Consider the following 9623-nt stretch of genomic DNA (forward strand, 5'->3'; position numbering starts at 1 on the left):
TCTGTATTTGTATTCTCTTGTATTATTTTCTTGTGAGGACCCCAGGACGACTAGCATTCTAATGGGGATCCTAATAAAACAAACAAACTGCTGCGAAGCGGCCTGTGTGCATCCTGACCTGCACACCAGAGTTCAATGTTCTCTAAGTAAAATACTGAGTAAACAGTTGTAAATAACAGCTATATATGATACACTTGAAGGAAATTAGTTACGTGTATTATTGTTACTATTTCTATAGTATTACTATGCAAACATAATTTGACATAATTTGAAAGGACAGCTGATCATGGTTGTAGTAAACGTACAGTAACTGCAACCAATTTAGAATAATTGATCAGATTACATTGCTTGGTGCAATCAATGGATTGTCATCACTGATTAAAATGTTTTGCACATAAGCAGCGATGTTTAGCCAGTTAGAACAGTCTGTAATGGATTATAATAATAATAATAATAATAATTCATTTATTTTATATAGCGCTTTTCAATTACCCAAAGTCGCTGACAATAGGCAAAAAAGAAAAGAAACAAAGAAACATAGAACCACAGGGAAATAGGGAACAATATGAAGACACAAGAAGATAGATATATATATTTGGAAAGTAATGTGTGTGCGTGTGTGTTTGTGTGCGTGTCCGTGGTGGTGTGATCACACTGGTGACGCAATAGAGTGACATCATTTGGATGCCATGCCTTGAGGTGTATAGAAAAACTCTCAACAGAGAGCCACAAACAGAACTCTCCTTTAATGAAAATGAATCTATTGTCGTTATGTGTTATGGGGGTCACTGCACTCAAAGCCTGTGTAATAATGCATGGCATATTAAACCCACTTAACTCCCAATAACAAAAGAGAAGTGTGTGTGTGTGTGTGTGTGTGTGTGTGTGTGTGTGTGTGTGTGTGTGTGTGTGTGTGTGTGTGTGTGTGTGTGTGTGTGTGTGTGTGTGTGTATATTCTTTTGTAATGTAATTTGCGCTCATGAGTAAATGTCAAAGGCTTTGGAATAGACTTGTGAAGACGTCTGATCAGAGACTCACAAAAAATATATTTAAATAGGACATGTCGCATGGTCATCCGTGGGCTAATGAGTTGAAATCCTTATTTTATGTGAATGATTTGGCGTTACCTTTCCAGAACCGATTATTGTGTGATATTCAGGAGAGTATAGGAGTAAAATGTATCTATAAATAAAAGTCCCAAGTCTGTTGATATATAGTATATGAAAAAAAATTACACGTACACTCTCATAAAGAATAGTTACAATTAACAAACTTATTTAAACAAAAGACAACGATCCCTATGTGCACAGATTGGGTCAGGGACACAGGGCCATTACTACTAGAGACAGACAATTGTATACCTGTATGCCGTGACAATTAAAACTCTTGACTTGACTTGACTTGACATAGTTAATGCCACCCCAGAGGAGGACAGACTTTGTTTGGTGTGGGAGTTGGTGGGGGAGTGAAATTGAGAATAAGGTAAAAAAAAATGTTTTACTGTCCTGTTTACGAGGATGTAAGGGATGTACGTTTTAGTCAAATGTCCTCCACTTATGAATTTGAAAAACTTCATCATCATCATCATCATCATTTATTTATTGTGCTTCAAGAAGGGAACCTTTTTTGTAGCAGATTTTATTTGCCAAGCTCGGGAGAGAAGGCAGAATACTTTGTTTAAGACAAGTCAAGTCAAGTCAAGAGTTTTATTTGTCACGGCATACAAGTATACAATGAAATGCGGGTGGTCTTGCCCGCGACGATGTGCAATACAGTGGTACAACATATAATAGAATCCAATAAAAAACAACATTGTGCAATAAACAGGTAACAGGTAACATGGTGTGACATCTCGGTATCTGTACATAGTTATTTACAGAGCATATAGGACATGCTAGGTAGCTTTAGTAGTGCAATACACTGTTCCTCTTGTTATACTAGTGTAGCAGTCTGAAAATATTGTATATTATTCGAGACTGCTGACTGGTGTTTTATATTCCCTTTGTACACAAAGACATCCTTGATATTCACACAAACAATGACGCAAGCGTCCCCTTCCGAAGAGCACTGGAATATGGATTATAAATGACAGTACTGGATCATATTCTACAATGCGTTTCCCCTTGTGACTGGCAGGCGGGACCAGCAGGGGGCGGTAGCAGGCAGAGAGTGGCGGAGAGAGTTGGGAGGAGATAAATGGAGGAGAGAAACGGAAGACGCTCTCTTCGGCAGTGAACTTGGACAACGAGTAGTCGCAGCTAACGGGGGCTCTGGAGAGCCCTGTTGCTGACGTTATGCCAGAGGGCCCCGTGAGATAGCAACGGGTGATAACAAGTACTGGCTAGTGGACACGATATCCTAGCAGTACCAGCGATAGTATACGAACAATTAGTGCAGAGCCAGGCACTAGCAATCGGGTTATGATAGTTACTGTGTGCGGTATAAGTAACGTGCGGTTAACCAAGTATCCAAGTCTTTAACCACCGAGTTATAGTAGTTACAGTGTGCGGTATAGAGTGCACGCACCAGGACGAGCGTGGGCCAACAACCATTCTGCTCCGGCTGACTTCGACCAGACCTGCACCCGGCTGCCTGCATTCAGCCTGCTCCGGCGGACTTCACTCAGACCTGCACCAGGCTGCCTGCGGCTTACGGGAGTTCCTCCCATCCAGCAGGGGTCGTCATCGCTCAGCACACGCTCTCAGCCGGCGCTGCCTCTCTGCCCAGCTCCGCCTGCTAACATCCTAGCCGAGAGCGTTCGACGCCATCTTGCCTCCCGGACAACAGTGGAGTGGCGAGGCGGCCATTTCGGATGAGTACAAATGAGCATTGAGGCTCCCGATTCCTTATGCAATACACAGTGTGGTGCAGCCTGCGGGCGAAAGTAATGTTGCTACTACCATTCCATAGGGGTACCCCGAACAATATATGCCGGCATTAAGATAGGACTTTACTGGTATTTTGTGGGCTCACTCTTTTGTTTCATTCCTTTTCTTTGAGCGTGATAAGGTGTGTGTTTCATAATATTTCCCGTTCAGTGAATCCTTCTATTTTCCTCCCCTATGTTCCCCCTTCCTTCCCCATATTACCGACCTGGAGCAGTATATGTAATCCCTTAGGGAAGGTAGATACTGTGTTCAGCCCAGACGTGGGCAGCACTTAGTCTGGGTACCGTGAGAGCACTTGGTGCCTGGGTGTAATTATATAATTGATTTATGCCAGTGTAATCATTGTGTGTTGATACCCATGGTGCAATAATCACCAGACGTAGCATTGTTGTAACTAGGCCACGTTACAATAACACTCATCCAGAACGGGAGCACTGTGTGTGTGTCTTTTATTGAGCCTAACCCTAATCCTAACCCTTTGATGCGGGTAATATATCCATTATTAACCCCTTCCTATTCAACCTTCCATTTCCCACTGTAAGGTTTCTGGTGTTACTGAGGGAGGGTACTGCTTGCGGGGGGAACCAAGTTATTTCTTTACCATCCAGTCATTAGGTGTGGGAGGGCTAAGGAGACAATTGTGGAGGGTGAGGGTGTGTTGGGGAGTACTGCTGACTGCCCAAGAGAGAGGGAGGAAGACCAGAGTACCGGACCAGGCTTGTAAATCCTGGGCCTCATACACTCCCACTGCCAGCCTCCAGTTGACGCTCCGGACCCCAAAGACGGAGGTGCAGCTGGCCAGAGTGCTACTGTGTCTCGCTACCTAGTGACCGTGCACCACAGTTCCCACGAAGCAGGGATAATCCACCCTGCTACACTAGTTTAAAGTGGCCTTTCCTCTTGGCCATAAGTGTGCGTGTGTGCGGCATGAGTGTGTGCCCGCTCTTGTTAAAGTGTTAAAGTGGCTGCTAGTGTGTGAGCGTGCACAGCGTGCGTGTCGTGTGTGTGCTCATGTGTGCTTGTGTGTGGATAGTTCAGTGTTCTGTGTTCAGTAGTTCAGTGTTCTGTGGCACTCAATGTTCATTGTTCAAGGCTCTAATGGCCTGGGGGAAGAAGCTGAGCCTAAGCCTCTCCGTCCTAGTGGCTGGGGTTCGCAGGTGTCTGCCTGACCTCAGCAGCTGGAACAGGCTGTTATTGGGGTGGTGGGGGTCTTTCATTATCCTGCAGGCTCTGGATTTGCACCTCTTGTTGTATAGAGCCTGCAGGGGAGGTAGTGCAACAGACAGACAGAACTGTAATGTAATAATGGAACACTGGAACAGTACTTTTGGTGTCTTATAAACCCATGAGGGTTGGGCACCCAGTCAATCAATCAATCGATCAATTAATCAGTCTCGACTATGGATGACAGGGGAAGAGGAGTGAGATGTTTCGTTAACAGGGTGAATTGTGGCTGTAAGCATTTCTCTCACCCTTCCACTGTCTTGCACACTACACTCTCTCTCTCTCTCTCTCTCTCTCTCTCTCTCTCTCTCTCTCTCCATCTCACTCCATCCTTACCTCTGTGCCTCCACCTTCCTTGGTCTATATTTCTCATTCTCACGCTCTTGTTATCTGACTGTAGCTCTCTCTATCTTACCCCCCCCCCCGCTCTCTCTGTGTCATCTGTCTCTCCCCTCTTTTTCTCTTCCTTTTCACGTGTCTATCTCCGCATCACTCCATCGTTCTCTCTCACAATCCCTTTCTCTCTCCTGTTCTCTCTCTCTCACTCCCTTTCTCTCTCCTGTTCGCTCTCTCTCCCACTCCCTTTCTCTCTTTCTCTTCCTTGTCTTTCCTTCTCTCCAGCTCATTCTCCCTTACACTTATTTTCTCTCTCCATCTCGCTCTCCCTTCTAATTTCCTTCCTTGCCATGTCTCTCCTCTCTAGCTTTCTCTCCCTCTCTCTCTCTAGCTCACTCTCTCTCTAGCTCTCTAGCTCACTCTCTCTCTCTAGCTTTCTCTAGCTCTCTCTGTATCGCACTTTCTCTAGCTCTCTCTCTAGCTCTCTCTCACTCAGTGGCGGCTCGCCACTAGGGGCGCAAGGGCGCCGACCCACCTGCTGGCCAGCTGCTGTTAAATCAGAGAAGAAGACAATAAAACCTTTTCGTTTTTGTGTTTTATAGCCCTATAAATAATATAAACATGTTTAAAATGAATAATATTTACTCATTTTAAGTATGTTTGTATTTCCAATGCACAATATAACGTTATTATCTAAATTAAAAAAACATCGTTTTCATGAGCAGGAAGTGACGTTTTTTTTTTTTTTTTGTATTTCTCGCCCGGGCTAGAAGCGATAGCGCTCTGAGTGCGCGTCACAGTTTGATCGCTGTCTCCGTCACAGCCAATCAGTGCATACGGCGTTGTGCGTTGAAATATGACTATTATGTTGGAATCCGAGCGCGATTTGAAGCGGTCTAGGCAGCAGCGTGAACTTCCGTGAAGAATTTCCATAGCCGCATTTCGCGGAGACGCTCTCTGATTGGCCGACGCCAGTATTTTTTTCCATGGCAGAATTTCACAGAGACGATCTCTGATTGGCCGAATCCAATTTCGAATGTTCCAATTCTAGCTTCTAGCTTGGTTCCTAGGTTGGTCTAGGTTGTTTGTCTTAGAGCGTGCCGTGCCCGTGACTGCAAGTTCTTTAGACTGTTAAGCTTAGGCACTCTTTCAAAGTTGGTTAAGGTTAGAGTTTGTCTTAGAGCATGGCGATAGAACGCCAGGTAGTTTGCAGTCTGTTCGAGCGGAAATGGACAAAGGAATGTACTTGTTGAGTGTTGTGCTAACGAGCTCAGCTAACACTTGGCTAACAAGCTATATGGCGGATTATACACGTTTATCAAGCTCTCCTGCCCTGGACGTTTCAACTAAACAGTGAGTCTCTCTCTCTCTCTCTCTCTCTCTCTCTCTCTCTCTCTCTCTCTCTCTCTCTCTCTCTCTCTCTCTCTCTCTCTCTCTCTCTCTCTCTCTCTCTGTGCTTAACGTTAACGTTTGTAAATAGTTTTTTTTAGGAGCAGTACTACTGCTGGCCATTCATGAAGCGAGACATTGCTGATTGTTTATTTATTTTATAACTACCAACTGCCTAGCCAGCCGTGTATCAATCTTGGATGCAATAATAACGTTACTTACCACACTGACTATGTCGATGGCTCATTGATTTAACTACTGCAGCTCTCTCGGATTGAAAATACGTGGATTATGGCTTGTTCAATATCGTCTATGTTTGAATGAATGAATGAATGAGAACTTTATTAACAGATTGCAGAATGGGTACAATACAGTACGGCTCAATACACACAATTGTTAAGGGGATGCAGACCAGAGAAAGACGTTTGTCTTGTTTACATCAGGGTCCCAGATTTTCGATTCATATCGATAGTTTAATAGCTAGCCTTGGCTCGTTTAACAATATGCAAAATATGTGTACAGCCCTGTACTCATACTGAAGTTATTCTTGGTATATAATAGGTCTGATTGTGTAACGAATCGATTCCACGTCGCGCTGTGTGTGAGAGAGAGAAGGAGAGAGGGAGAGATCTGCCTGTGTTTGGAGACGGGCGAGTTTTGTTTCTAACTTTTCTATTTATATTGTGTTTCAAGTTGTGAATTAGAGTCTAGACTATACTTTATTTGACTGGTTGTGTGTTGTTGTAGTAACAGCTGAGCGACTCGTTCATAAGAGCCGATTCATTGCCGTGAGCGTGAGTCGAATCGCTCACGTCTTGCCATGAGTCTTGCGTGGTACAGTACATGTTTGCAAAATATTTGGTATAGCGCCCCTAGTGGCGAAGTACCCACCGGCCGCCACTGCTCTCACTCTCATATAGCTCCCTCTCTCTCTCTCTCTCTCTCTCTCTCTCTCTCTCTCTCTCTCTCTCTCTCTCTCTCTCTCTCTCTCTCTCTCTCTCCTCTCTCTAGCTCTCTCTGTCTCACTTTATCTCTAGCTCTCTCTTTGTTTGTAACCCTGCTTTCTCTCCATCTCTCTCTCTCTCCCTCCCTTTATTTGGCTTCCTTTCCATGTCTCTCCATCTCTCTCTCAAGCTCCCTCCATCCCCCTCTCTCCGTCTAATTTTCTCTCCTCACTTCTCTCTTTATCACCCTCTATCTGTCTCTCCCTTTCTCCCTCTGTCTGTAACTATGTAGGATTAACCTGACTCATCGATCATCAGGTGGACCCAATCGATCAGCTGTGATCGATAGCTATTGATCAGCTGTTGTCGGTTAATGTTTTTGTTAATGAGCCTGACAGGGTGGTGATCCGTCATGGGATTAGTTGCCTGTCACCGCACAGTCAGGACTCTTACCATCTCAGGGAATAGGGAAACAGGGACATATTCATAATATATTAATTCATATAATACAATATAATATAATTAAACCAATAGCTCACCATGGCCCATGGTATACTGTAGGCTTATTATGTCACAGCTAAATCCGTGCGGGGCCAACAAACCTGTGATATAATCACCATAGATCATGGCCTGAAGTGAGCTTTTATAAATTTCTTTTATAAAGTCACCAAGTATGGCAATATGAAAGTTATAGACCCAACCTAATTTTAACGTTTTTGGTGATCATTTAATTAATAAATAATTCATACAAGGAAATAGGTCCTGCTGCTGCCGGCACTGAGCTATTGTGAGGCGGTTTGCTGTACAAAATACACTCTAGCTTATTTATTTTGGCGCACCCTACAGCAAGAGAGGAACAGTGACAGTCTGTTACAGCATTTATTTAATTTATTAATAATTTCTTATTTTTTTTTGCTTTGTTCTTGATTTATTGTGATGTTTCTTCTTGACTTGTTTAAAGAAGACGTGTCCAGCCCATGGGGACGGGCCTTACAAATACATTTGATTTGATTTGATTTACAGCAGAGATGCTATTCTTATGAGTACCAGCTGCCAACATAGCATTAATAAATACAGTTGAGTCGTCAATTGAAATAGCCGCGTTTCCATATAAATTAAAGCAAATTATCGTGATAAGCGATAGATAAGCAAATCTCTGAAATGTTGCAAAAAATAGAATGCATATTAATATGTATAGTAGGTGTGTTTCCATCAGTTGGGTTGAAGCGAATAAACATTGTACCTGAACATTAAACATAGCAATGTCAGAAAAAAACATTTACATCAACAATCTACTATTATTGGGCAGCTTCTTTCATGTCTCATATAAACCATATTTCTTGCTTTCTGAAGCAAGATGAAGAGAGAAGCGCCGGCCAATATTCTGATGCACGAACCAACATGTTTTGATGGGATACAGTTCTAACTATTATCTAACTATTATTGGGAGCAGTTCTATTCATATTATTAGGCTACCTAATGGTACTCGTACTGTCCCACGAGATAATATGATTAGGCACGGAATGTTACATGGCTATAAACAATATTTTAATGAACATATTACATTTGCTCCATCATGTGTTACAATATCAGCAGCACATCTGACACTTCTGGGGGAAGTTGTGATCATTTTGTTGCATCATTTCAGAAAAGTTTAAACCGAGTTGAGTTTTTGTGTAACGTAATCGGAACAATCAGCTGAGCAGCGAGGAGGAAGCTGTACACTATCCTTGTGAACCCCTCCCATGATGAGAGTCATGGACTTATCCTTCCCCGACATACCACTAAGCGCGTCAGGCAGTCCTTTGTGCCGGTGTATCCATCAAGATCCACAACCAGGCAGGGCCGGACCGGGCGAACTGCTGGGAGATCTGATAGGCCATTGTGTTGGTGCCTTCTCTTTACCCCACCTTTGTTGTTTTTAAACCAGGTAAGATTGCATTTCAGGTAGTATTCTTAGCCGTCCCTTGTGTGTGTTCCTTTGTCCTCCCTCTGCTAGCTCCCTGCTAGCCCCTGGTTTAGGGGGCATCCTCGTGGCTGTAATTCCCTTAACTACCTACTAAGAGTGTATATTCCCCCTTTGCACGTTTGTACGGTAAGCGTATGGAGTAACTAGGTATGTTTGTATGGTGAGCGTATGGAGTAACTAGGTATGTTTGTATGGTGAGCGTATGGAGTAACTAGGTATGTTTGTATGGTGAGCGTATGGAGTAACTAGGTATGTTTGTATGGTGAGCGTATGGAGTAACTAGGTATGTTTGTATGGTGAGCGTATGGAGTAACTAGGTATGTTTGTATGGTGAGTGTATGGAGTAACTAGGTTAACGTCTGGAGTAACTAGGTGGGTTTGTACGGTGAACGTACGGAGTAACTAGGTGTGTTGTGACCCTAGTGTGGCCTAATAATGTGTGTGGACATGCCAAGTAGAGTAGTAGTGCTTTTACTGTGTTTTCCGTCTTCTGGTTGACCGTCACGCCACTACAAACCTTAGTTACTAACCACACTGCCCACGTAGTGAGCGTGACCCAGTAGGTGCTGACCCCTGACCCTGCTGACCCTACTGACTCCTGACACTGCTGACCCCTGACACTACTGCCTGCCAGAGAGCCCGGTACCTCCTATCCAGGGTGCTGACCCCTGACACTACTGCTTGCCAGAGGGCCCGGTACCACCTATCCAGGGTGCTGACCCCTGACACTGCTGCCTGCCAGAGAGCCCGGTACCACCTATCCAGGGTGCTGACCCCTGACACTGCTGCCTGCCAGAGAGCCCGGTACCTCCTATCCAGGGTGCTGACCCCTGACACTGCTGCCTGCCAGAGGGCCCGGTACCTCCTATCCAG

Source organism: Notolepis coatsorum, assembly GCF_963971535.1.
Source record: "Notolepis coatsorum genome assembly, chromosome: 4".
NCBI classification, from domain to species: Eukaryota; Metazoa; Chordata; class Actinopteri; order Aulopiformes; family Paralepididae; genus Notolepis; species Notolepis coatsorum.